The following is a 26,638-nucleotide window of genomic DNA, read 5'->3' as shown; positions in this document are numbered from 1 at the left end:
CTCTCCATCAGCCAGTGCAACTTTTTTTTTTTCAGGCTGTCTGTCTGTGCGTGCCTGCTCCCTAGTACGTAGATGTTCCAACCCCTTTGAATATTTGCTTCCTCCGTTTGAAAGCAAAATAAATAAATAAATAAATAAATAAATAACTAAATGCATAGGTAGGAAATATAGGCTAAGCCAGCAACAGGTCGAACAAAATTGCACGAGTTGACTGTCAACAGTTGGCGGATTGGGGGAGTTTTAGTGCTTGTTTTCATCTGGAATGTTTAGCTTATTTTTTGGGGGTGACAGCTTTGTTTTCTATGTCCCTTTAGTTTTCACCGTTTTGTACAATTCCCGGTCTCGCTGTGTTCATTCGCCCAAGAGCTGCAAAGTCATTTTTTCAACACTGCCTGAGTATGGATAATAGCCTACAGTCTGCATGGCTGTCGACATCCCAGATATTGTGGTGTTTTCCTGAACAACTGTAGGTTACTCGTTTCAGGATGTCCGAGTAGAGCGAGTGACCAAAGTTCCTGTTTTTACGCACAGCGAATTGATATTTGAAAAGCTAATATCAGCGTGCTTCATGAAGTTTTGCTTGACAGCAGTTGCTACTACATAGCCTATGTTGTCGTATTAGATGCAGCATTCGATTGACGTGTGTCTACTATTACGTATAAGGCCTATATAAACCGTGCGCTAAGGAGAAGCGCTCATTCACGTCTCCGTCGCCGGAGGGAGCGCCACGCTTTCCGTCGTTAGTGTACATTTGTGGACATGTATGGATCATTGGCTGCCAGTGACTCTAGCACACCAGTAGAGAACTGCAGTTGGAGCAGTTGTTTTTACTTTCTCCGTGGCGAAGTTGAAGCAAAGCGGATCCATGAAACAACCCTCTTCACAACACATGACCTGAAGGCGCAATCCTAACTGGCCAGAGACCCAACTCGGAGCGTCTGCATCCCGACCGGTATGTGTACGTTGTTTTCATTGAGAGGCTACGTTTCTAAAACGAAGCTTATATTTCATGAATTGTAAATTAGGGCTGTTCTCTCCAATGAAACATCCCCTGTGTTTTCGCTCCGCTTAAAAAAAGGATTTTTTTATTTTATTTTTTATATCCCATCAAATACTTAGTGGTTTTATATTCTCATGCATGGCCAGACACTGATTTCTCTCCTTAGCTTTGAGTATCATCTTTGTTTGAAAAGCTGAGCTTTTTTTTTTTTTTTTACTCCAGTGACGTTTTCTAATTTACTTGTGGTAGTTTCAAATGGTGTACACCAAGTGGTTTTTGCCATGCTATGTCACCATTACAATTTCTTTAGCTTCTAAACAAATCTGTGAGCGTTTTAATCAGAGATAAAGCTGCCCTATGTGTGTTGAACTGTGAGTAAAGTATATGCACTTGCCTAACCAAACTCTTCTGTCAGTACCCTTCGTTTTTAGGATAAAGAAGGAACAGTTATTGGAAATGTTACCACGTTTTAAATGCCATTTGTTGTATTCTTCACTTTCAAAGTTGAACTCCACGCGGAAAATGCGCCCTTGTTTTCATGAACACATACTGTAGCGTACCTCACCTTTCACAACACACGCGTCTCCAACCCGGGTTGGGGAGCTTTAAGTAGGTTACTTTGGCCGGTTGCTTTCGCTTACGGCCATACCACGCTGAACACGCCCGATCTCGTCCGATCTCGGAAGCTAAGCAGCGTCGGGCCTGGTTAGTACTTGGATGGGAGACCGCCTGGGAATACCAGGTGCCGTAAATTTTTCTCTCCATCAGCCAGTGCAACTTTTTTTTTTTCAGGCTGTCTGTCTGTGCGTGCCTGCTCCCTAGTACGTAGATGTTCCAACCCCTTTGAATATTTGCTTCCTCCGTTTGAAAGCAAAATAAATAAATAAATAAATAAATAAATAACTAAATGCATAGGTAGGAAATATAGGCTAAGCCAGCAACAGGTCGAACAAAATTGCACGAGTTGACTGTCAACAGTTGGCGGATTGGGGGAGTTTTAGTGCTTGTTTTCATCTGGAATGTTTAGCTTATTTTTGGGGGGTGACAGCTTTGTTTTCTATGTCCCTTTAGTTTTCACCGTTTTGTACAATTCCCGGTCTCGCTGTGTTCATTCGCCCAAGAGCTGCAAAGTCATTTTTTCAACACTGCCTGAGTATGGATAATAGCCTACAGTCTGCATGGCTGTCGACATCCCAGATATTGTGGTGTTTTCCTGAACAACTGTAGGTTACTCGTTTCAGGATGTCCGAGTAGAGCGAGTGACCAAAGTTCCTGTTTTTACGCACAGCGAATTGATATTTGAAAAGCTAATATCAGCGTGCTTCATGAAGTTTTGCTTGACAGCAGTTGCTACTACATAGCCTATGTTGTCGTATTAGATGCAGCATTCGATTGACGTGTGTCTACTATTACGTATAAGGCCTATATAAACCGTGCGCTAAGGAGAAGCGCTCATTCACGTCTCCGTCGCCGGAGGGAGCGCCACGCTTTCCGTCGTTAGTGTACATTTGTGGACATGTATGGATCATTGGCTGCCAGTGACTCTAGCACACCAGTAGAGAACTGCAGTTGGAGCAGTTGTTTTTACTTTCTCCGTGGCGAAGTTGAAGCAAAGCGGATCCATGAAACAACCCTCTTCACAACACATGACCTGAAGGCGCAATCCTAACTGGCCAGAGACCCAACTCGGAGCGTCTGCATCCCGACCGGTATGTGTACGTTGTTTTCATTGAGAGGCTACGTTTCTAAAACGAAGCTTATATTTCATGAATTGTAAATTAGGGTTGTTATCTCCAATGAAACATCCCCTGTGTTTTCGCTCCGCTTAAAAAAAGGATTTTTTTTTTTATTTTTTATATCCCATCAAATACTTAGTGGTTTTATATTCTCATGCATGGCCAGACACTGATTTCTCTCCTTAGCTTTGAGTATCATCTTTGTTTGAAAAGCTGAGCTTTTTTTTTTTTTTTTACTCCAGTGACGTTTTCTAATTTACTTGTGGTAGTTTCAAATGGTGTACACCAAGTGGTTTTTGCCATGCTATGTCACCATTACAATTTCTTTAGCTTCTAAACAAATCTCTGAGCGTTTTAATCAGAGATAAAGCTGCCCTATGTGTGTTGAACTGTGAGTAAAGTATATGCACTTGCCTAACCAAACTCTTCTGTCAGTACCCTTCGTTTTTAGGATAAAGAAGGAACAGTTATTGGAAATGTTACCAAGTTTTAAATGCCATTTGTTGTATTCTTCACTTTCAAAGTTGAACTCCACGCGGAAAATGCGCCCTTGTTTTCATGAACACATACTGTAGCGTACCTCACCTTTCACAACACACGCGTCTCCAACCCGGGTTGGGGAGCTTTAAGTAGGTTACTTTGGCCGGTTGCTTTCGCTTACGGCCATACCACGCTGAACACGCCCGATCTCGTCCGATCTCGGAAGCTAAGCAGCGTCGGGCCTGGTTAGTACTTGGATGGGAGACCGCCTGGGAATACCAGGTGCCGTAAGCTTTTCTCTCCATCAGCCAGTGCAACTTTTTTTTTTTCAGGCTGTCTGTCTGTGCGTGCCTGCTCCCTAGTACGTAGATGTTCCAACCCCTTTGAATATTTGCTTCCTCCGTTTGAAAGCAAAATAAATAAATAAATAAATAAATAAATAACTAAATGCATAGGTAGGAAATATAGGCTAAGCCAGCAACAGGTCGAACAAAATTGCACGAGTTGACTGTCAACAGTTGGCGGATTGGGGGAGTTTTAGTGCTTGTTTTCATCTGGAATGTTTAGCTTATTTTTTGGGGGTGACAGCTTTGTTTTCTATGTCCCTTTAGTTTTCACCGTTTTGTACAATTCCCGGTCTCGCTGTGTTCATTCGCCCAAGAGCTGCAAAGTCATTTTTTCAACACTGCCTGAGTATGGATAATAGCCTACAGTCTGCATGGCTGTCGACATCCCAGATATTGTGGTGTTTTCCTGAACAACTGTAGGTTACTCGTTTCAGGATGTCCGAGTAGAGCGAGTGACCAAAGTTCCTGTTTTTACGCACAGCGAATTGATATTTGAAAAGCTAATATCAGCGTGCTTCATGAAGTTTTGCTTGACAGCAGTTGCTACTACATAGCCTATGTTGTCGTATTAGATGCAGCATTCGATTGACGTGTGTCTACTATTACGTATAAGGCCTATATAAACCGTGCGCTAAGGAGAAGCGCTCATTCACGTCTCCGTCGCCGGAGGGAGCGCCACGCTTTCCGTCGTTAGTGTACATTTGTGGACATGTATGGATCATTGGCTGCCAGTGACTCTAGCACACCAGTAGAGAACTGCAGTTGGAGCAGTTGTTTTTACTTTCTCCGTGGCGAAGTTGAAGCAAAGCGGATCCATGAAACAACCCTCTTCACAACACATGACCTGAAGGCGCAATCCTAACTGGCCAGAGACCCAACTCGGAGCGTCTGCATCCCGACCGGTATGTGTACGTTGTTTTCATTGAGAGGCTACGTTTCTAAAACGAAGCTTATATTTCATGAATTGTAAATTAGGGTTGTTATCTCCAATGAAACATCCCCTGTGTTTTCGCTCCGCTTAAAAAAAGGATTTTTTTTTTTATTTTTTATATCCCATCAAATACTTAGTGGTTTTATATTCTCATGCATGGCCAGACACTGATTTCTCTCCTTAGCTTTGAGTATCATCTTTGTTTGAAAAGCTGAGCTTTTTTTTTTTTTTTTACTCCAGTGACGTTTTCTAATTTACTTGTGGTAGTTTCAAATGGTGTACACCAAGTGGTTTTTGCCATGCTATGTCACCATTACAATTTCTTTAGCTTCTAAACAAATCTCTGAGCGTTTTAATCAGAGATAAAGCTGCCCTATGTGTGTTGAACTGTGAGTAAAGTATATGCACTTGCCTAACCAAACTCTTCTGTCAGTACCCTTCGTTTTTAGGATAAAGAAGGAACAGTTATTGGAAATGTTACCAAGTTTTAAATGCCATTTGTTGTATTCTTCACTTTCAAAGTTGAACTCCACGCGGAAAATGCGCCCTTGTTTTCATGAACACATACTGTAGCGTACCTCACCTTTCACAACACACGCGTCTCCAACCCGGGTTGGGGAGCTTTAAGTAGGTTACTTTGGCCGGTTGCTTTCGCTTACGGCCATACCACGCTGAACACGCCCGATCTCGTCCGATCTCGGAAGCTAAGCAGCGTCGGGCCTGGTTAGTACTTGGATGGGAGACCGCCTGGGAATACCAGGTGCCGTAAGCTTTTCTCTCCATCAGCCAGTGCAACTTTTTTTTTTTCAGGCTGTCTGTCTGTGCGTGCCTGCTCCCTAGTACGTAGATGTTCCAACCCCTTTGAATATTTGCTTCCTCCGTTTGAAAGCAAAATAAATAAATAAATAAATAAATAAATAACTAAATGCATAGGTAGGAAATATAGGCTAAGCCAGCAACAGGTCGAACAAAATTGCACGAGTTGACTGTCAACAGTTGGCGGATTGGGGGAGTTTTAGTGCTTGTTTTCATCTGGAATGTTTAGCTTATTTTTTGGGGGTGACAGCTTTGTTTTCTATGTCCCTTTAGTTTTCACCGTTTTGTACAATTCCCGGTCTCGCTGTGTTCATTCGCCCAAGAGCTGCAAAGTCATTTTTTCAACACTGCCTGAGTATGGATAATAGCCTACAGTCTGCATGGCTGTCGACATCCCAGATATTGTGGTGTTTTCCTGAACAACTGTAGGTTACTCGTTTCAGGATGTCCGAGTAGAGCGAGTGACCAAAGTTCCTGTTTTTACGCACAGCGAATTGATATTTGAAAAGCTAATATCAGCGTGCTTCATGAAGTTTTGCTTGACAGCAGTTGCTACTACATAGCCTATGTTGTCGTATTAGATGCAGCATTCGATTGACGTGTGTCTACTATTACGTATAAGGCCTATATAAACCGTGCGCTAAGGAGAAGCGCTCATTCACGTCTCCGTCGCCGGAGGGAGCGCCACGCTTTCCGTCGTTAGTGTACATTTGTGGACATGTATGGATCATTGGCTGCCAGTGACTCTAGCACACCAGTAGAGAACTGCAGTTGGAGCAGTTGTTTTTACTTTCTCCGTGGCGAAGTTGAAGCAAAGCGGATCCATGAAACAACCCTCTTCACAACACATGACCTGAAGGCGCAATCCTAACTGGCCAGAGACCCAACTCGGAGCGTCTGCATCCCGACCGGTATGTGTACGTTGTTTTCATTGAGAGGCTACGTTTCTAAAACGAAGCTTATATTTCATGAATTGTAAATTAGGGCTGTTCTCTCCAATGAAACATCCCCTGTGTTTTCGCTCCGCTTAAAAAAAGGATTTTTTATTTTATTTTTTATATCCCATCAAATACTTAGTGGTTTTATATTCTCATGCATGGCCAGACACTGATTTCTCTCCTTAGCTTTGAGTATCATCTTTGTTTGAAAAGCTGAGCTTTTTTTTTTTTTTTTACTCCAGTGACGTTTTCTAATTTACTTGTGGTAGTTTCAAATGGTGTACACCAAGTGGTTTTTGCCATGCTATGTCACCATTACAATTTCTTTAGCTTCTAAACAAATCTGTGAGCGTTTTAATCAGAGATAAAGCTGCCCTATGTGTGTTGAACTGTGAGTAAAGTATATGCACTTGCCTAACCAAACTCTTCTGTCAGTACCCTTCGTTTTTAGGATAAAGAAGGAACAGTTATTGGAAATGTTACCACGTTTTAAATGCCATTTGTTGTATTCTTCACTTTCAAAGTTGAACTCCACGCGGAAAATGCGCCCTTGTTTTCATGAACACATACTGTAGCGTACCTCACCTTTCACAACACACGCGTCTCCAACCCGGGTTGGGGAGCTTTAAGTAGGTTACTTTGGCCGGTTGCTTTCGCTTACGGCCATACCACGCTGAACACGCCCGATCTCGTCCGATCTCGGAAGCTAAGCAGCGTCGGGCCTGGTTAGTACTTGGATGGGAGACCGCCTGGGAATACCAGGTGCCGTAAGCTTTTCTCTCCATCAGCCAGTGCAATTTTTTTTTTTTCAGGCTGTCTGTCTGTGCGTGCCTGCTCCCTAGTACGTAGATGTTCCAACCCCTTTGAATATTTGCTTCCTCCGTTTGAAAGCAAAATAAATAAATAAATAAATAAATAAATAACTAAATGCATAGGTAGGAAATATAGGCTAAGCCAGCAACAGGTCGAACAAAATTGCACGAGTTGACTGTCAACAGTTGGCGGATTGGGGGAGTTTTAGTGCTTGTTTTCATCTGGAATGTTTAGCTTATTTTTTGGGGGTGACAGCTTTGTTTTCTATGTCCCTTTAGTTTTCACCGTTTTGTACAATTCCCGGTCTCGCTGTGTTCATTCGCCCAAGAGCTGCAAAGTAATTTTTTCAACACTGCCTGAGTATGGATAATAGCCTACAGTCTGCATGGCTGTCGACATCCCAGATATTGTGGTGTTTTCCTGAACAACTGTAGGTTACTCGTTTCAGGATGTCCGAGTAGAGCGAGTGACCAAAGTTCCTGTTTTTACGCACAGCGAATTGATATTTGAAAAGCTAATATCAGCGTGCTTCATGAAGTTTTGCTTGACAGCAGTTGCTACTACATAGCCTATGTTGTCGTATTAGATGCAGCATTCGATTGACGTGTGTCTACTATTACGTATAAGGCCTATATAAACCGTGCGCTAAGGAGAAGCGCTCATTCACGTCTCCGTCGCCGGAGGGAGCGCCACGCTTTCCGTCGTTAGTGTACATTTGTGGACATGTATGGATCATTGGCTGCCAGTGACTCTAGCACACCAGTAGAGAACTGCAGTTGGAGCAGTTGTTTTTACTTTCTCCGTGGCGAAGTTGAAGCAAAGCGGATCCATGAAACAACCCTCTTCACAACACATGACCTGAAGGCGCAATCCTAACTGGCCAGAGACCCAACTCGGAGCGTCTGCATCCCGACCGGTATGTGTACGTTGTTTTCATTGAGAGGCTACGTTTCTAAAACGAAGCTTATATTTCATGAATTGTAAATTAGGGTTGTTCTCTCCAATGAAACATCCCCTGTGTTTTCGCTCCGCTTAAAAAAAGGATTTTTTTTTTTATTTTTTATATCCCATCAAATACTTAGTGGTTTTATATTCTCATGCATGGCCAGACACTGATTTCTCTCCTTAGCTTTGAGTATCATCTTTGTTTGAAAAGCTGAGCTTTTTTATTTTTTTTTACTCCAGTGACGTTTTCTAATTTACTTGTGGTAGTTTCAAATGGTGTACACCAAGTGGTTTTTGCCATGCTATGTCACCATTACAATTTCTTTAGCTTCTAAACAAATCTGTGAGCGTTTTAATCAGAGATAAAGCTGCCCTATGTGTGTTGAACTGTGAGTAAAGTATATGCACTTGCCTAACCAAACTCTTCTGTCAGTACCCTTCGTTTTTAGGATAAAGAAGGAACAGTTATTAGTGTGCTTGCAAAAGCACACTATTGTTCTCCGTGCGTTTCATATACTACTTATTTATCTCAAGTCAAACTTTTGTCTCCCTATCTTGTCCTAGGGATTTAGAGCTAGAGACGCCGTTCCACCTCTCACGCGTCGGTCCTGATGCGAGGATGGTGGCTTGTATACAGCTTTTTGATACGCCTTGTCGTTCTCCCGTTATTCCAGTTTTTCCGGTCGATTTTTTCCCATAGGAATGAATGGAAAAGCGATTTTTGAGCGCTGATGCCCACACATTTTTCCACCTGTAGCCCAAACCGTAAGACATAAAGTCATGAAATTTGGTACGCTGATAGAAGAGACTACCCTGATTGACACCACCAGGTTTCATGCTCTCCGCTCTCACGCCCTAGCGCCACCAACTGGTCAAAGTTGGAAAACACGTTAATGCCCGTAACGTTTGATCCGTATGGCCTATTTTGATAAAACTTATACCGTTGGAATCCTCTGACTCAGCCGATTCCAACGCACCATGAGACGTAATTTTCCGCCATGATGGATTTTCCACCATTTTGAATTTTGTCCAAAATCAAAGTAAAGCGACTTTGGCCGCATAGTTCATCCGATCGTCATGAAACTTGGCACGCGTGATCTACAGACCAAGGCGGATCAAATGCCTTGATTTCGCCTTCATACGTCCAAGCGTTCGCCTGTGACGACCAATTAAATTCAGCGAGCGAAGCCACCAAACAGGAAGTGTGCCTATCTTGGCAATGCTGTGACGTATGAAAGCCATATTTGGTGGGATGACTTGAGACCCCATCCAAAGCACCCTCAATAAATTTGGTGTTATTTGGTCTGTCGATGGCTCTATAATTAGCAAAAACGTGTGTGTTTGTGAATGTATGCTATTATTCGGAATAGCTCATCTTAAATTGCTTAGGTCATGCAGAAATGACATTTCAGAGTGATTTAAGATACAATGTTGATATTTTAAAAAAAAAATCAAATCAAGGCCATTCTTGTAAAATATATTGGTGCAATTCTCACAGCACTATGGAGTTCTGACAGGTCCTGGCATACATTCCCTAGCGTATGATAGTAGCCTCGCACCTTACAATTTGTCATTGGATGTCGGAGCTGGTCCGCAACAGTACAATGTGGATAGTCCGCTACGGAGTGTCTCATCCTGAGACTTGTTAGATCTAAGCAATGCCATGGCCCCTAAGGGCAAGTACGGACTTACACGCTGTTAAAGATTGTGGGTGTTCATTTGGTATATATACTAGACAATTACACGATGTTTCATGCTGACGGTGTGTTTTGGATGATTTGTATTGACCTGAGCATTCTGGGTGAACTTCACTCCCAACGTCGGCGAAATACCGGAAGTAGAGCGGTCGCCCTGTCTGCAGTGTGCTTGAGGCAAGGAGGATTTTAATTAGAATGTAATCGCAGTTACACTTTCAACATAAAGTGTGTATATTTAGACTTCAAATTTTGGAATTTGAGAGGTCTAGTTATGAGGGTAGGCTAAACTAACTGCAGTTCAAATAGTTGGTTTTAACTTTACCAAGGCTGTTTTAATACTGAATTGCAACTGCTGTTATGAAGACAGTTTGGAGCCTGGCAGACGTGAAGGCAGTGAAAGGTAATTAAATGCATGCCTGGGAAGCCAATGTTGTTAACTGTAAATTTAATACGGACCGAGTGGTACGTTTTGCTGATGTCGTTTCGCTGATGTCGTTTCGCAACTCATCGAGCTAGCAATTGCTGTCAAGCATCAGGCAGTGCATAGATAGATAATATTATGACACTTTTTTACAGTCAGTGAAGCACCGAGTGAAAGTCAACGTTTGCTTTATATCCAGTGACAGTGGTGCTGATGTCGTTTGAATAAGTACAGTAAACTTAGTCAGAAGATCTAAAAAATATTTGCAATTATTGCTAGCTATGGTCTATGTGCCATCAAGTTGAAGTAGGCTGGTCATGTCTAAAGCGTGATTATTTTCAATAACTACTCCTCCTGATTGATTGTCATTGACACCGTCAGCGTGATTATTTAGATATTAATTTAACATGACAACAAAGCGAGTCAAACTATAAATAGCCTACAAGTCTGTTTATTGAATGAAAGTATCGTTATGATTCCCATGCCTCAGAGCCTTAGCGCTCTGGCTAGCGCGGTAGGCAGGCGAGCGTAGTCAACGTTCCCGTGCTGTGGGCGGAAGAGAGGACACAATTCGCAGTGAACGACATAGTGAGATTGTTAGTTGATATTAGTAGGCTAATTGTTAATTGCTTAACGTTGCCTACATTTAGCTATGGGGAAGGAAAGGTGATATTGCAGCCTGGCGATATTGTAAGCTATTTGTCTATTTCATTTGCTTTTGGCAGCTAAATGGAACGTTATGGAAAATGCCAACATCGAACAACCAAACTCAGGCTAACAGCTTCTTATTGCGAGTGAAAACCATAGACATGGTGAAAACTAAATGGCATTGTATAGCATTAGTTTTTGGCATGGGAACATTTAGACTGTCTTTCAATTCATTGGCTAGATGATACAAAGATGTTTCAAGAAGTTAGTGAGGAGCAGGAGAGAGAGAGACTGATGCTGCGGTGGTCTGCGTGATTGAGGTCAGTAAAGGTCTATGAACGATGTTAAAGATGATTAAACGTTGCAAATGTCACATAAGCCGAATGGGAACCGGGGGAAAAGTTTCAAAACGTTGTGGCCGCTGAACTTGGCTTTTGCAACAGGCTTTTGGCTGAGTTCGTTTTATTTTGTATGATGGTTGTGTCAGAATCAGAAATGTCACCTTATCGCAAAGTGTGTAGCCTAATTAGATTAGCCAACAGTGTAGGCTACTATAGGCTGTGTAGACAACATGCACAGCAATATGTGTAGCCTATGTAGAGACAACATGCACAGCATTCAACTCAGTTGATTGGCATAGGCTAATAACAATGAAAAGGCGAAAAGAAAGTAATCTCCATATTTATATGCATGTTATCAAAGTTGGATAAAAACACAAAACAAATAGTGATGATCCATGTGTAGGCTATAGGCCTAATGCATCTCAAACTCAACCCAGGCATTCCCGACCCCTCCTAAGGAATTGTCTTATTCATGCCCTTTATGCCCTTATTTCATATAATTCTGGCCAACTTGTTGCTCTTACTGTGTAGGCTTAGCCTAAAACCTACATTAAATAGTCGGGATGTAAAAAACAGGCATAGGCTACCTTATGCATTTATTTTAGTAATAGTAGGCCTACCCCATTCCCAACATCATCTAGAAATGTTGGTTCTGATAAATGTTTGTAGGAACGATGAAAAAAACGATGTAGGAACGATTATTTTTTTTTTTTGCGCGAGCGAAATGGTAAACTTTTAAGAAATCATCATCCACATCATAGTATGATGCTGTGTGGGGTTATGGACTTGACAGTTTTGCATGGAATTGCCCATACAGTATATACATACAGTATACATATTTAAGCAATATAGCACGAGTGGGAGTGGGTTGTTGCTAGATATTCCCACGGGTGTTGTTCGGCCGTAGCCTCGAGGCCCGAGGCCGAGTGGCGCAGGCAACTACATCCGTGGGAATATCCAGCAACAACCCACGATCACAAGTGCTATATTGCTTTTATACAACAATTCTACCACTTGTTTTTTGCGCTAATTTCCCATTATAATGTAAATCGCTAAAACTGTCTTGTTTGTAGAACTAACTTCTCTCCGCCACAAAGTTCTATTACTTGCAGGACAAACTGCCGTTACTAGTTCTAAATGGATGGTTGCTATGGCCAAAGGCCAGTCGTTAGTTCTAAAAGCACGTTGCTATGGCCAAAAGCCAGTCGTTAGTTCTATCTCTCCCGTTGTCAAGCAATGCAGAATATAGCCTAATAAACGTTAGCTCGCATTGCGTCTGGTTAGGACATGCTTTTAGCTTTGAAACATCACTATTTTACTTAGCCTACATGCCATCCAACTAGCTAATATCCACCTCCGTCATATTCTATGTTCTGAGTATCTGTATTTCAGCTTGGATGCAATGTGACAGTTCGTTTTACACTTGACAATTTGACATTGTATCGCGGAGTGATTTATTATTAGCTGTGAAAAGTCAGAGTGGATTATCGTGGGATATTTCAACTCATGGAACGTCTCTCGGCCAATCAGAAACAAAGAAACAGCTTCATAGAACCCAATTGTTGTATAATAAGATTTGACACATTGCAGTTTTTTAATGCTGGGGTTATTTATAAATCAAAGAATTGTGGGTAGATGTGGGTGAACTGTGCAACATGCAGTTTGTGGACAAGAGGCAGACGTAACAGACAGATATTTGTGTTTGAAGGGGTGGTGTGTCTGTGTGTGTGTAAGTGTGTGTGTGTGTGTGTGTGTGTGTGTGTGTGTGTGTGTTTATGTGAAAGTCTTCGTTGCTAGTCAACTCAGCGACATGCAGTTTGTGGACAAGAGGCAGATGTAACGGACTGACGTTTCTGTTTGAAAGAGTTGTTTGTGTGTGTGTGTGTGTGTGTGTGTGTGTGTGTGTGTGTGTGTGTGTGTGTGTGTGTGTCTTTGTTGCCGGTGTACAGTATTTCTGAATATGAATGCTGTCTGGACAGGAAATGGCATAGCTTTTATCACATGCAACCAATCCAAAATCGATTTCATATTCAGAAACGTTAACCAGTAACAGCCTGGTTGCTTTGACTTATCAAAACCAAATTTTATCCTATTACATCATTTGAACAGGTGAGTCGTCCTGTTTATTTTACCATCCATTTGAGGCTATAACACATTGCAACTTATTTAACAGTGAGTAAACTGCGGATGTTCCCGCATAACAGGATAGCTATACTCCTAACATTACTCGTATTTGTTCTAGAAACATGCCTAGTTCTAGCCTGGATGCCAGACCGAAGTTTAGCCCCGCCTCCATTCTTTTTCGGCAGGGAACTTCGGTCTGGCACTGCTCCGTTCAGCTGCTACTATTCGAGATACACTTCGGCTCGGACCAATCACATTTCACAGGGCGGGCTTTACGTGATGATTGACATATGAACAGCAGTGACGTTCACGGCTGCATGCGTCCTCGTTCAACGAGTTGGTAGTGAGACCATGTTCGCTTAGGTTGATTTTGATTGCAACAGAAACGCTATGGCTATGAATGCATAATTTGTTCATGCAGTTTGGCCTTTCGTTTATCTTAGCTATTGAAACGGAGGTTTTATCACGGATTCGCACAACTATTTCTGAACACTTAGACCAACGAGGATGTGTGGGAAAACTTCAGTTTCACTTTCACCCAGTTAAAACAGCATGTTTGGGTGATGTTGTTCCCGTTTGTTTAAAAATGTCTGTTTGCTCGTTGGGTTAACGACACACTTCCCCAGCTGTTCATTGCATACAGTTTGAAGGAATTATTTTTAAAAACGAAGGAGGATGTTTTCCATAGCCTACCCTGCTACATATTTCTGTCTTAGATTTCGCAGATACTGACAGCCAATAACTTGTTCTGTTTGGTTTGGTCTATCCAATGAGTGCAGAGCTATCCCCCCCGCACTGTATCGGTTGAATCACGCCCCATAATCGCAGCTGAATGGAGCAGTTTCAGACTCATATTCTGATAAGAGTTGAGTATGACGTCGTCAGGCTAGCCTAGTTCCTTAGGCTCCCTCCTTCCTTCAGTGGTTACGTGTTTCATGCTAGCTACACGTGAACAACTCATACTTAATTCAACACAAGGTCTACAGACCTTAGAGGTGTACATTTCATTTTCATACATCAAAGCGTTCGCCCGTGACAGCCAATCAAATTCGATGGTGAAGCGTCCAAACAGGAAGTGAGGTCAAATCTCGGAAACGCTGTGAGGTATCGAGACCATATTTGGCGGGATGATTTTGGACACCATCCAAAGTAGCCTCAGTAAATGTGTTGTAATTTGGCCACTAGGGGGCGCCGCAATTAGCAAAAATGCATTTTGGCTCATATCTCTTTACGTCTTTGGGATGACATCTACATTTTTACATTGGAGGTGCTCTGGGACATACCACTGATAAACCTAGGCAACTCGTCAGGTCAGTGTAAGAATTCGGCAATCGAAGGCAACGTCGCCAAACTCGAAGCAGCTTCGCGTCTTGGCCAAACTTTGGCGCTTTGACCTGAGGGCGAGCTGTCGCGTATCCTGCCGGGGCGCTCTCGCGGCGCGTCGGAGCAAGCACACTTCGCACTTTCCCACCGGGAAATGCATTCTAGTTGGAAATGTTACCAAGTTTTAAATGCCATTTGTTGTATTCTTCACTTTCAAAGTTGAACTCCACGCGGAAAATGCGCCCTTGTTTTCATGAACACATACTGTAGCGTACCTCACCTTTCACAACACACGCGTCTCCAACCCGGGTTGGGGATCTTTAAGTAGGTTACTTTGGCCGGTTGCTTTCGCTTACGGCCATACCACGCTGAACACGCCCGATCTCGTCCGATCTCGGAAGCTAAGCAGCGTCGGGCCTGGTTAGTACTTGGATGGGAGACCGCCTGGGAATACCAGGTGCCGTAAGCTTTTCTCTCCATCAGCCAGTGCAACTTTTTTTTTTTCAGGCTGTCTGTCTGTGCGTGCCTGCTCCCTAGTACGTAGATGTTCCAACCCCTTTGAATATTTGCTTCCTCCGTTTGAAAGCAAAATAAATAAATAAATAAATAAATAAATAACTAAATGCATAGGTAGGAAATATAGGCTAAGCCAGCAACAGGTCGAACAAAATTGCACGAGTTGACTGTCAACAGTTGGCGGATTGGGGGAGTTTTAGTGCTTGTTTTCATCTGGAATGTTTAGCTTATTTTTTGGGGGTGACAGCTTTGTTTTCTATGTCCCTTTAGTTTTCACCGTTTTGTACAATTCCCGGTCTCGCTGTGTTCATTCGCCGAAGAGCTGCAAAGTCATTTTTTCAACACTGCCTGAGTATGGATAATAGCCTACAGTCTGCATGGCTGTCGACATCCCAGATATTGTGGTGTTTTCCTGAACAACTGTAGGTTACTCGTTTCAGGATGTCCGAGTAGAGCGAGTGACCAAAGTTCCTGTTTTTACGCACAGCGAATTGATATTTGAAAAGCTAATATCAGCGTGCTTCATGAAGTTTTGCTTGACAGCAGTTGCTACTACATAGCCTATGTTGTCGTATTAGATGCAGCATTCGATTGACGTGTGTCTACTATTACGTATAAGGCCTATATAAACCGTGCGCTAAGGAGAAGCGCTCATTCACGTCTCCGTCGCCGGAGGGAGCGCCACGCTTTCCGTCGTTAGTGTACATTTGTGGACATGTATGGATCATTGGCTGCCAGTGACTCTAGCACACCAGTAGAGAACTGCAGTTGGAGCAGTTGTTTTTACTTTCTCCGTGGCGAAGTTGAAGCAAAGCGGATCCATGAAACAGCCCTCTTCACAACACATGACCTGAAGGCGCAATCCTAACTGGCCAGAGACCCAACTCGGAGCGTCTGCATCCCGACCGGTATGTGTACGTTGTTTTCATTGAGAGGCTACGTTTCTAAAACGAAGCTTATATTTCATGAATTGTAAATTAGGGCTGTTCTCTCCAATGAAACATCCCCTGTGTTTTCGCTCCGCTTAAAAAAAGGATTTTTTTATTTTATTTTTTATATCCCATCAAATACTTAGTGGTTTTATATTCTCATGCATGGCCAGACACTGATTTCTCTCCTTAGCTTTGAGTATCATCTTTGTTTGAAAAGCTGAGCTTTTTTTTTTTTTTTTTACTCCAGTGACGTTTTCTAATTTACTTGTGGTAGTTTCAAATGGTGTACACCAAGTGGTTTTTGCCATGCTATGTCACCATTACAATTTCTTTAGCTTCTAAACAAATCTGTGAGCGTTTTAATCAGAGATAAAGCTGCCCTATGTGTGTTGAACTGTGAGTAAAGTATATGCACTTGCCTAACCAAACTCTTCTGTCAGTACCCTTCGTTTTTAGGATAAAGAAGGAACAGTTATTGGAAATGTTACCAAGTTTTAAATGCCATTTGTTGTATTCTTCACTTTCAAAGTTGAACTCCACGCGGAAAATGCGCCCTTGTTTTCATGAACACATACTGTAGCGTACCTCACCTTTCACAACACACGCGTCTCCAACCCGGGTTGGGGATCTTTAAGTAGGTTACTTTGGCCGGTTGCTTTCGCTTACGGCCATACCACGCTGAACACGCCCGATCTCGTCCGATCTCGGAAGCTAAGCAGCGTCGGGCCTGGTTAGTACTTGGATGGGAGACCGCCTGGGAATGGCTCATGACCCCCACAAGTACATATTTGCTCAGCCCTGGGAGCGAGCAAAAAGGATCAAAACGGACAGCTCCATCTGGTGGTCAAAGTCCTGAACTGTTATTTATTAGGTGGCCTAATTTATTGAAATCCATTAGTCTGCTGAATATTTTGCTCTTTATTTTCATAGTTTGATTTGATCTAGCTGATGTGATTCATAATTTTCAAGAGGAAATGTGTGCAATATTACATTTGGGCTGAATCAAGACAGGGTGTAATGCATCAGTGAACTGTCACTTTGTCTGGAAGACATCAGAGCCGTTCACAGAAGTCATCATTGTGATCACTCAGGGGATACAGCCAGCGCACAGAGGGTATTCATACCTCTGGTAGAGGCAGAGAAGACACAAGGACTTCTAAATTATGTGGGTTTTTTTACACTATCCCACCCCTTCTGAAACCCAAGCATACAGAGACTCCAACATACTTGAAATACTTTTACAACTTTTATTTTTCACCTAGAATGTGTTTCATTTGAAAAGCAGTGCATGAAAGCACATGTGAAACGTTTACTACCATTTGCAAACATTTAGTTAAACATGGAGCTGACAGACATACAAACATTACAAGGACACACACACACACACACACACACACATAACAATAATAATAATAATAAATCAAGAACACTTAACAATTAAAAACACAAACTTGTACTTCAGGTAAAAAAATGAACAATTGGTTTGTACTGGCCAAAAGCCCAATAAATAACAGGATTATCCAAAGACTCAGGTCACCAATCAACAAATAAAGGCTCAAGCCATTCCTGTAAGATACATTTGTTGTGTGTGTTTTCTTTGGCAAACTTGTGTTAAACATAAAGCAGACAAAGACATACAAACATCACAAAGACATGAAGCTGACAAAGACGAACAAACAACACGTATGACAAAAACAGATGATATGAACATGAACGACCATTAAAGGGTACAGTATGCAAACTGATTGTGTTAGATTGGAACTGCTTAAGGTTAAAATAATGGAGGTTAGATTGGCCTTGATATTGAACGTGACAGAACATATTTATATACATAAAAAGATAATACAAAGTGCCTTTTAAGATCAACATAAGTAATAATAAAACAAATATAAGAACATTTTTAAACTGTTAAGTGCATGTTTTAAACTTTTGAACTATATAAATAAATACATTGCTTGTTTTTGTGCATGTGTTTGTTTGTGTTTCAAAGTACTTCAGCATAACACAAACAAGCCTCTTTCTCTCTCCTACAGATGGCACAGGAGAAGTGGCATCACACAGGTGAGTTTTTTACAGTTATTTACATAGTTCTCCTCTTTTCCAACTCCGCATCCACCACACATTTCAAGTGTTCAAAGCTGTCGTACACCACATTGTCAGACCCAGAGGTGGTGGATATCCTAGTGGATGGACAGGAAGAAAATATCTTCTGGGTGCTTCCAGACACTTTAAGGTGTGTACCTCTTCCGCTGTCCACTACAATTGGGCACGTGGCAAGCCCCACATGGCCGCGAGGGCTTGTTTGGCATGAATGCCTTGACTGTTGGTGCAGGACGTACAAAGCTCTGGCTGCACGATGGCCCACGAAACAGGACGGAGGGAGCCTGTGGCTGTGGGGGGAGAACCAGCAGTATGGGTGCTGCCGACACAGGGGGTGGCGCATAGGTGGGCGCAGCAGGCTTTGGCTGGAGATGGGTGGACGCAGCAGGCCCTGGCAGAATGGGGATGGGCGCAGCAGGCTTTGGCCGAGTGGAGGAGGACGACACCGTGGGCTGAACGGACCGGTTCACAGGAGGCACAGGCTCTGGCTCTTCAACATATAATCTGGAAATATAAAATACACATGCAATGAGTATTGATATTACGTGTGTGCTATTTGCTTTCCACAGCCAACAGGTGAAAAAAAGTGCTTATGACAACCAAAAACAGCCCATTCATTCATCACTTTGTTTTTAACATGCAAATCGCGGTTGACATGTTTACACTTCTAAGGCATATTTATACATCAAACGTCAACTCCACACTTAAGTAACACCACCTCTATGGTCTTAAAAAAGTGAGCTAGAGTGTCTGATGACATTTTTAAAGTGTTTCCAGGGATTGTCAGGTCATTACAGCGGCGATTGGTATCTCATTCATTCACGTTCAATGTATTGTTTACCTCAGAAGGCGACACCGGTGGTGGCTAACGCTAGCTCGACAGAGGCGGCGGCTGAACAGTGAATGAAAACTTTGTCTATAGCCCCCAACTCCCACAAACACGAATTACTTATGAATACTAAGAAAACTATCTTCTAACAACACATTTGGGCTCTTAGACACTTTCAACGCATAGCAAACTCTACCGTTGTTACAGTGAGCAGCACTGTTTACCTTTGCGGCGCCGGGTCAGAGTCAGCCTGCTAACGTTACGAGCTGCTAACGAGATATCGTGTAAAACATTGAATATCGGACCAACTATTAAAAAATACATCGAGTTTCATTCATTACTTGGCACATAACTATACAAAACTTACCTGAGAGTAAAAAACAAAAGTTCCAATGGGTCGGAAAAACGCCGCCGATACCGGAGTAGTAAAGGATGGCCGCCAGTATTTTTCGAGACGCAGCTTAACAGCGCCGACGTCATGACGTCGTGAATATTTTCCGATCCTCGCTCAATGATTGGTCTGTTGAGCGCTCAGCTCTGCTCAGCATTGCTCAGTGATTGGCTGAAGGCTTCTCAGCTTTGCTCAGCATTGCTCAGTGATTGGCCGGTTGAGCAGAGGATATGTACTTGGGGGAGAAAGTGCCTGGGAATACCAGGTGCCGTAAGCTTTTCTCTCCATCAGCCAGTGCAACTTTTTTTTTTTCAGGCTGTCTGTCTGTGCGTGCCTGCTCCCTAGTACGTAGATGTTCCAACCCCTTTGAATATTTGCTTCCTCCGTTTGAAAGCAAAATAAATAAATAAATAAATAAATAAATAAATAAATGCATAGGTAGGAAATATAGGCTAAGCCAGCAACAGGTCGAACAAAATTGCACGAGTTGACTGTCAACAGTTGGCGGATTGGGGGAGTTTTAGTGCTTGTTTTCATCTGGAATGTTTAGCTTATTTTTTGGGGGTGACAGCTTTGTTTTCTATGTCCCTTTAGTTTTCACCGTTTTGTACAATTCCCGGTCTCGCTGTGTTCATTCGCCCAAGAGCTGCAAAGTAATTTTTTCAACACTGCCTGAGTATGGATAATAGCCTACAGTCTGCATGGCTGTCGACATCCCAGATATTGTGGTGTTTTCCTGAACAACTGTAGGTTACTCGTTTCAGGATGTCCGAGTAGAGCGAGTGACCAAAGTTCCTGTTTTTACGCACAGCGAATTGATATTTGAAAAGCTAATATCAGCGTGCTTCATGAAGTTTTGCTTGACAGCAGTTGCTACTACATAGCCTATGTTGTCGTATTAGATGCAGCATTCGATTGACGTGTGTCTACTATTACGTATAAGGCCTATATAAACCGTGCGCTAAGGAGAAGCGCTCATTCACGTCTCCGTCGCCGGAGGGAGCGCCACGCTTTCCGTCGTTAGTGTACATTTGTGGACATGTATGGATCATTGGCTGCCAGTGACTCTAGCACACCAGTAGAGAACTGCAGTTGGAGCAGTTGTTTTTACTTTCTCCGTGGCGAAGTTGAAGCAAAGCGGATCCATGAAACAACCCTCTTCACAACACATGACCTGAAGGCGCAATCCTAACTGGCCAGAGACCCAACTCGGAGCGTCTGCATCCCGACCGGTATGTGTACGTTGTTTTCATTGAGAGGCTACGTTTCTAAAACGAAGCTTATATTTCATGAATTGTAAATTAGGGCTGTTCTCTCCAATGAAACATCCCCTGTGTTTTCGCTCCGCTTAAAAAAAGGATTTTTTTATTTTATTTTTTATATCCCATCAAATACTTAGTGGTTTTATATTCTCATGCATGGCCAGACACTGATTTCTCTCCTTAGCTTTGAGTATCATCTTTGTTTGAAAAGCTGAGCTTTTTTTTTTTTTTTTACTCCAGTGACGTTTTCTAATTTACTTGTGGTAGTTTCAAATGGTGTACACCAAGTGGTTTTTGCCATGCTATGTCACCATTACAATTTCTTTAGCTTCTAAACAAATCTCTGAGCGTTTTAATCAGAGATAAAGCTGCCCTATGTGTGTTGAACTGTGAGTAAAGTATATGCACTTGCCTAACCAAACTCTTCTGTCAGTACCCTTCGTTTTTAGGATAAAGAAGGAACAGTTATTGGAAATGTTACCAAGTTTTAAATGCCATTTGTTGTATTCTTCACTTTCAAAGTTGAACTCCACGCGGAAAATGCGCCCTTGTTTTCATGAACACATACTGTAGCGTACCTCACCTTTCACAACACACGCGTCTCCAACCCGGGTTGGGGAGTTTTAAGTAGGTTACTTTAGCCGGTTGCTTTCGCTTACGGCCATACCACGCTGAACACGCCCGATCTCGTCCGATCTCGGAAGCTAAGCAGCGTCGGGCCTGGTTAGTACTTGGATGGGAGACCGCCTGGGAATACCAGGTGCCGTAAGCTTTTCTCTCCATCAGCCAGTGCAACTTTTTTTTTTTCAGGCTGTCTGTCTGTGCGTGCCTGCTCCCTAGTACGTAGATGTTCCAACCCCTTTGAATATTTGCTTCCTCCGTTTGAAAGCAAAATAAATAAATAAATAAATAAATAAATAACTAAATGCATAGGTAGGAAATATAGGCTAAGCCAGCAACAGGTCGAACAAAATTGCACGAGTTGACTGTCAACAGTTGGCGGATTGGGGGAGTTTTAGTGCTTGTTTTCATCTGGAATGTTTAGCTTATTTTTTGGGGGTGACAGCTTTGTTTTCTATGTCCCTTTAGTTTTCACCGTTTTGTACAATTCCCGGTCTCGCTGTGTTCATTCGCCCAAGAGCTGCAAAGTCATTTTTTCAACACTGCCTGAGTATGGATAATAGCCTACAGTCTGCATGGCTGTCGACATCCCAGATATTGTGGTGTTTTCCTGAACAACTGTAGGTTACTCGTTTCAGGATGTCCGAGTAGAGCGAGTGACCAAAGTTCCTGTTTTTACGCACAGCGAATTGATATTTGAAAAGCTAATATCAGCGTGCTTCATGAAGTTTTGCTTGACAGCAGTTGCTACTACATAGCCTATGTTGTCGTATTAGATGCAGCATTCGATTGACGTGTGTCTACTATTACGTATAAGGCCTATATAAACCGTGCGCTAAGGAGAAGCGCTCATTCACGTCTCCGTCGCCGGAGGGAGCGCCACGCTTTCCGTCGTTAGTGTACATTTGTGGACATGTATGGATCATTGGCTGCCAGTGACTCTAGCACACCAGTAGAGAACTGCAGTTGGAGCAGTTGTTTTTACTTTCTCCGTGGCGAAGTTGAAGCAAAGCGGATCCATGAAACAACCCTCTTCACAACACATGACCTGAAGGCGCAATCCTAACTGGCCAGAGACCCAACTCGGAGCGTCTGCATCCCGACCGGTATGTGTACGTTGTTTTCATTGAGAGGCTACGTTTCTAAAACGAAGCTTATATTTCATGAATTGTAAATTAGGGCTGTTCTCTCCAATGAAACATCCCCTGTGTTTTCGCTCCGCTTAAAAAAAGGATTTTTTTATTTTATTTTTTATATCCCATCAAATACTTAGTGGTTTTATATTCTCATGCATGGCCAGACACTGATTTCTCTCCTTAGCTTTGAGTATCATCTTTGTTTGAAAAGCTGAGCTTTTTTTTTTTTTTTTACTCCAGTGACGTTTTCTAATTTACTTGTGGTAGTTTCAAATGGTGTACACCAAGTGGTTTTTGCCATGCTATGTCACCATTACAATTTCTTTAGCTTCTAAACAAATCTCTGAGCGTTTTAATCAGAGATAAAGCTGCCCTATGTGTGTTGAACTGTGAGTAAAGTATATGCACTTGCCTAACCAAACTCTTCTGTCAGTACCCTTCGTTTTTAGGATAAAGAAGGAACAGTTATTGGAAATGTTACCAAGTTTTAAATGCCATTTGTTGTATTCTTCACTTTCAAAGTTGAACTCCACGCGGAAAATGCGCCCTTGTTTTCATGAACACATACTGTAGCGTACCTCACCTTTCACAACACACGCGTCTCCAACCCGGGTTGGGGAGCTTTAAGTAGGTTACTTTGGCCGGTTGCTTTCGCTTACGGCCATACCACGCTGAACACGCCCGATCTCGTCCGATCTCGGAAGCTAAGCAGCGTCGGGCCTGGTTAGTACTTGGATGGGAGACCGCCTGGGAATACCAGGTGCCGTAAGCTTTTCTCTCCATCAGCCAGTGCAACTTTTTTTTTTTCAGGCTGTCTGTCTGTGCGTGCCTGCTCCCTAGTACGTAGATGTTCCAACCCCTTTGAATATTTGCTTCCTCCGTTTGAAAGCAAAATAAATAAATAAATAAATAAATAAATAACTAAATGCATAGGTAGGAAATATAGGCTAAGCCAGCAACAGGTCGAACAAAATTGCACGAGTTGACTGTCAACAGTTGGCGGATTGGGGGAGTTTTAGTGCTTGTTTTCATCTGGAATGTTTAGCTTATTTTTTGGGGGTGACAGCTTTGTTTTCTATGTCCCTTTAGTTTTCACCGTTTTGTACAATTCCCGGTCTCGCTGTGTTCATTCGCCCAAGAGCTGCAAAGTCATTTTTTCAACACTGCCTGAGTATGGATAATAGCCTACAGTCTGCATGGCTGTCGACATCCCAGATATTGTGGTGTTTTCCTGAACAACTGTAGGTTACTCGTTTCAGGATGTCCGAGTAGAGCGAGTGACCAAAGTTCCTGTTTTACGCACAGCGAATTGATATTTGAAAAGCTAATATCAGCGTGCTTCATGAAGTTTTGCTTGACAGCAGTTGCTACTACATAGCCTATGTTGTCGTATTAGATGCAGCATTCGATTGACGTGTGTCTACTATTACGTATAAGGCCTATATAAACCGTGCGCTAAGGAGAAGCGCTCATTCACGTCTCCGTCGCCGGAGGGAGCGCCACGCTTTCCGTCGTTAGTGTACATTTGTGGACATGTATGGATCATTGGCTGCCAGTGACTCTAGCACACCAGTAGAGAACTGCAGTTGGAGCAGTTGTTTTTACTTTCTCCGTGGCGAAGTTGAAGCAAAGCGGATCCATGAAACAACCCTCTTCACAACACATGACCTGAAGGCGCAATCCTAACTGGCCAGAGACCCAACTCGGAGCGTCTGCATCCCGACCGGTATGTGTACGTTGTTTTCATTGAGAGGCTACGTTTCTAAAACGAAGCTTATATTTCATGAATTGTAAATTAGGGCTGTTCTCTCCAATGAAACATCCCCTGTGTTTTCGCTCCGCTTAAAAAAAGGATTTTTTTATTTTATTTTTTATATCCCATCAAATACTTAGTGGTTTTATATTCTCATGCATGGCCAGACACTGATTTCTCTCCTTAGCTTTGAGTATCATATTTGTTTGAAAAGCTGAGCTTTTTTTTTTTTTTTTACTCCAGTGACGTTTTCTAATTTACTTGTGGTAGTTTCAAATGGTGTACACCAAGTGGTTTTTGCCATGCTATGTCACCATTACAATTTCTTTAGCTTCTAAACAAATCTCTGAGCGTTTTAATCAGAGATAAAGCTGCCCTATGTGTGTTGAACTGTGAGTAAAGTATATGCACTTGCCTAACCAAACTCTTCTGTCAGTACCCTTCGTTTTTAGGATAAAGAAGGAACAGTTATTGGAAATGTTACCAAGTTTTAAATGCCATTTGTTGTATTCTTCACTTTCAAAGTTGAACTCCACGCGGAAAATGCGCCCTTGTTTTCATGAACACATACTGTAGCGTACCTCACCTTTCACAACACACGCGTCTCCAACCCGGGTTGGGGAGTTTTAAGTAGGTTACTTTAGCCGGTTGCTTTCGCTTACGGCCATACCACGCTGAACACGCCCGATCTCGTCCGATCTCGGAAGCTAAGCAGCGTCGGGCCTGGTTAGTACTTGGATGGGAGACCGCCTGGGAATACCAGGTGCCGTAAGCTTTTCTCTCCATCAGCCAGTGCAACTTTTTTTTTTTCAGGCTGTCTGTCTGTGCGTGCCTGCTCCCTAGTACGTAGATGTTCCAACCCCTTTGAATATTTGCTTCCTCCGTTTGAAAGCAAAATAAATAAATAAATAAATAAATAAATAACTAAATGCATAGGTAGGAAATATAGGCTAAGCCAGCAACAGGTCGAACAAAATTGCACGAGTTGACTGTCAACAGTTGGCGGATTGGGGGAGTTTTAGTGCTTGTTTTCATCTGGAATGTTTAGCTTATTTTTTGGGGGTGACAGCTTTGTTTTCTATGTCCCTTTAGTTTTCACCGTTTTGTACAATTCCCGGTCTCGCTGTGTTCATTCGCCCAAGAGCTGCAAAGTCATTTTTTCAACACTGCCTGAGTATGGATAATAGCCTACAGTCTGCATGGCTGTCGACATCCCAGATATTGTGGTGTTTTCCTGAACAACTGTAGGTTACTCGTTTCAGGATGTCCGAGTAGAGCGAGTGACCAAAGTTCCTGTTTTTACGCACAGCGAATTGATATTTGAAAAGCTAATATCAGCGTGCTTCATGAAGTTTTGCTTGACAGCAGTTGCTACTACATAGCCTATGTTGTCGTATTAGATGCAGCATTCGATTGACGTGTGTCTACTATTACGTATAAGGCCTATATAAACCGTGCGCTAAGGAGAAGTGCTCATTCACGTCTCCGTCGCCGGAGGGAGCGCCACGCTTTCCGTCGTTAGTGTACATTTGTGGACATGTATGGATCATTGGCTGCCAGTGACTCTAGCACACCAGTAGAGAACTGCAGTTGGAGCAGTTGTTTTTACTTTCTCCGTGGCGAAGTTGAAGCAAAGCGGATCCATGAAACAACCCTCTTCACAACACATGACCTGAAGGCGCAATCCTAACTGGCCAGAGACCCAACTCGGAGCGTCTGCATCCCGACCGGTATGTGTACGTTGTTTTCATTGAGAGGCTACGTTTCTAAAACGAAGCTTATATTTCATGAATTGTAAATTAGGGCTGTTCTCTCCAATGAAACATCCCCTGTGTTTTCGCTCCGCTTAAAAAAAGGATTTTTTTATTTTATTTTTTATATCCCATCAAATACTTAGTGGTTTTATATTCTCATGCATGGCCAGACACTGATTTCTCTCCTTAGCTTTGAGTATCATCTTTGTTTGAAAAGCTGAGCTTTTTTTTTTTTTTTTACTCCAGTGACGTTTTCTAATTTACTTGTGGTAGTTTCAAATGGTGTACACCAAGTGGTTTTTGCCATGCTATGTCACCATTACAATTTCTTTAGCTTCTAAACAAATCTCTGAGCGTTTTAATCAGAGATAAAGCTGCCCTATGTGTGTTGAACTGTGAGTAAAGTATATGCACTTGCCTAACCAAACTCTTCTGTCAGTACCCTTCGTTTTTAGGATAAAGAAGGAACAGTTATTGGAAATGTTACCAAGTTTTAAATGCCATTTGTTGTATTCTTCACTTTCAAAGTTGAACTCCACGCGGAAAATGCGCCCTTGTTTTCATGAACACATACTGTAGCGTACCTCACCTTTCACAACACACGCGTCTCCAACCCGGGTTGGGGAGTTTTAAGTAGGTTACTTTAGCCGGTTGCTTTCGCTTACGGCCATACCACGCTGAACACGCCCGATCTCGTCCGATCTCGGAAGCTAAGCAGCGTCGGGCCTGGTTAGTACTTGGATGGGAGACCGCCTGGGAATACCAGGTGCCGTAAGCTTTTCTC

General features: G+C 42.6%; 9 non-coding genes and 1 pseudogene across 9 annotated transcripts; all 10 read left to right on the top strand.

Moving 5' to 3' along the window:
- The first annotated feature begins 1,635 nt into the window (after positions 1-1,635).
- On the top strand, positions 1,636-1,754 carry LOC134063193 (5S ribosomal RNA). Its single transcript, XR_009935964.1, has one exon. It is a non-coding gene; the product is annotated as a 5S ribosomal RNA (ribosomal RNA).
- A 1,637-nt stretch (positions 1,755-3,391) lies between these two features.
- Positions 3,392-3,510, top strand: LOC134062979 (5S ribosomal RNA). Its single transcript, XR_009935756.1, has one exon. It is a non-coding gene; the product is annotated as a 5S ribosomal RNA (ribosomal RNA).
- A 1,637-nt stretch (positions 3,511-5,147) lies between these two features.
- LOC134062978 (5S ribosomal RNA) lies at positions 5,148-5,266 on the top strand. The gene has a single exon (XR_009935755.1). It is a non-coding gene; the product is annotated as a 5S ribosomal RNA (ribosomal RNA).
- Positions 5,267-6,903: 1,637 nt separating this feature from the next.
- On the top strand, positions 6,904-7,022 carry LOC134062977 (5S ribosomal RNA). Its single transcript, XR_009935754.1, has one exon. It is a non-coding gene; the product is annotated as a 5S ribosomal RNA (ribosomal RNA).
- A 7,888-nt stretch (positions 7,023-14,910) lies between these two features.
- LOC134062976 (5S ribosomal RNA) lies at positions 14,911-15,029 on the top strand. The gene has a single exon (XR_009935753.1). It is a non-coding gene; the product is annotated as a 5S ribosomal RNA (ribosomal RNA).
- A 1,639-nt stretch (positions 15,030-16,668) lies between these two features.
- On the top strand, positions 16,669-16,782 carry LOC134063216 (5S ribosomal RNA; annotated as a pseudogene).
- A 4,461-nt stretch (positions 16,783-21,243) lies between these two features.
- Positions 21,244-21,362, top strand: LOC134062975 (5S ribosomal RNA). Its single transcript, XR_009935752.1, has one exon. It is a non-coding gene; the product is annotated as a 5S ribosomal RNA (ribosomal RNA).
- A 1,638-nt stretch (positions 21,363-23,000) lies between these two features.
- LOC134062974 (5S ribosomal RNA) lies at positions 23,001-23,119 on the top strand. Its single transcript, XR_009935751.1, has one exon. It is a non-coding gene; the product is annotated as a 5S ribosomal RNA (ribosomal RNA).
- A 1,637-nt stretch (positions 23,120-24,756) lies between these two features.
- Positions 24,757-24,875, top strand: LOC134062973 (5S ribosomal RNA). The gene has a single exon (XR_009935750.1). It is a non-coding gene; the product is annotated as a 5S ribosomal RNA (ribosomal RNA).
- A 1,638-nt stretch (positions 24,876-26,513) lies between these two features.
- On the top strand, positions 26,514-26,632 carry LOC134062972 (5S ribosomal RNA). Its single transcript, XR_009935749.1, has one exon. It is a non-coding gene; the product is annotated as a 5S ribosomal RNA (ribosomal RNA).
- Positions 26,633-26,638: the final 6 nt, after the last annotated feature.

Source organism: Sardina pilchardus, chromosome 17 (assembly GCF_963854185.1).
Source record: "Sardina pilchardus chromosome 17, fSarPil1.1, whole genome shotgun sequence".
NCBI classification, from domain to species: Eukaryota; Metazoa; Chordata; class Actinopteri; order Clupeiformes; family Clupeidae; genus Sardina; species Sardina pilchardus.
Note: the sequence above shows the minus strand (reverse complement) of the source record. Positions and strands in the feature narration are given on the sequence as shown.